The sequence below is a fragment of the Carlito syrichta genome, unplaced genomic scaffold, assembly GCF_000164805.1.
Source record: "Carlito syrichta isolate Samal-C Ts95f unplaced genomic scaffold, Tarsius_syrichta-2.0.1 Scaffold142894, whole genome shotgun sequence".
Classification (NCBI taxonomy): Eukaryota; Metazoa; Chordata; class Mammalia; order Primates; family Tarsiidae; genus Carlito; species Carlito syrichta.
The window spans coordinates 27,479-29,007 of record NW_007086990.1 but is presented as its reverse complement, the minus strand read 5'-3'; the positions used below and the strand labels follow the sequence as shown (position 1 = coordinate 29,007).

General features: G+C 53.8%; 1 non-coding gene and 1 pseudogene across 1 annotated transcript; both read left to right on the top strand.

Moving 5' to 3' along the window:
* The first annotated feature begins 16 nt into the window (after positions 1-16).
* TRNAV-AAC lies at positions 17-89 on the top strand. The gene has a single exon. It is a non-coding gene; the product is annotated as a tRNA-Val (tRNA).
* Positions 90-376: 287 nt separating this feature from the next.
* LOC103251429 overlaps positions 377-1,529 on the top strand; it is a 10,147-nt pseudogene continuing 8,994 nt past the window's right edge.

The window sequence follows — 1,529 nt, the reverse complement described above, 5'->3', positions numbered from 1 at the left end:
GGGCCGGCGCCCGCGGGTTTCCGTAGTGCAGTGGTTATCACGTTCGCCTAACACGCGAAAGGCCCCCGGCTCGAAGCCGGGCGGGAACATCGCCGCCGCGGCCGTTTTGCTTCGCCGGACATTTGTCGCACGAGCAAACCTCCCGCCGCCTTCTCGAGGAGAGCGGGCGTCTGCGCCGCTCGCCATTGTAGCGGGGGACGCGGGCGCAAAGCCCCGGCCCTGCTCGCGGGGAAGAGGCAGCCGTGCGCACCAGACGGGCGGCGGCGGGATTCGAACCCGCCTCTCCGAAGAGGCCTGCGCCTTGACCCGACGCCGTCGGCCGCTCTGCGGGCGACGTGGCTTCCCTGGGTGTAGACAGCGCCCCGGCCCTTGGCAGGACGGTCGTGGGGGTCCCCGGACCCGTCGCGGAAGCCGGCCCCTCGCGAGGCCGCCGAGCTCTCCAATGCTACAAATCAGAGGTAGAAAAAGGAATATACCCCAGGAAAGGTCGCTCCGTCTGACCTGTCCCCCGCAGAGGGGGCACTGCCCGGAGAGGAGGGAGAGGGGCCGGGTTCATTCGGGATTGGCGGCGAGAAGTCAGAAAAGAAAAAAAAACTTTGCTTTTTTGTAGCAAAGACAGTGGGGGAGGGCTAACTGAGTTTTGTATTTTTCTTCCCCCGCTGTTGTTTGAAAGAGAAAATCCTTTTGGATAAGGCTGTATGATTTCAACATGGATGGCCAGGACCAAAAGGCTGGCACCTGTGTTAAATTAAGAAATTAATTTGGGTTCCAGCGCCCTAATATTTACCTGGGAGGTTGTTGGGGTGAGGGTGATCCAGTGCCAGGCAGCTTAGCAGATGTGCAGGCCTCCGTAAGTGGCCTCCACTTGTGAGCCAAGTGTTCTCGCCTCTCTTCAGACGAGAGTGCACTTGCTTTTCAGTGGCTTTCTGGCCTGCACAGTGGACAAGGTCCTGGAGGTTAGGGCATTTTTAGGGTAACTATGCTTTCAGTGCCCCCACAGACTGTGCCTATATGCCATGGACACCATCCCCTTAGCAGGTTTGTTTTAACCAGGTCTTTGATGGGTGCTTGGAGTTTTGGTGGCTAATTGCAACTGCCAACTGGGGGCCTCTTTGGTCCTCTGGTTCTGCTGCCCTCCGTGTGGGCACTGTTTTGTTTTTTGTTTTGGCTGAAAAAAACTTAAAATCTTCTTTTTAATAGGTTATACATATGAAACTTTTAAACCCTTTTTCTGTAACAGTCTGATGTGAAACTTTTTAGAGTCAACAGACCACATGGACGTGTAATGATCTGTCCCTATTTATAATTATCAAGCAGGCAAAGTTGTTTTAAAAAACTCATAAATTACTAAACTGTAGTCTTAGTTGTAAGGTGTGGACAATTAGGTAAGAGTGATCAGTCTCCATTTTTATTGTGCTCACACAGAGTACCCAGTTTTGTTTTGTTTTGTTTTGTTTTTTTGAGTTGGAGTCTCACTCTGTCGCCCAGACTGGAGTGAAGTGGCCGCTCCCGGCCACCGCAGCCTCGCC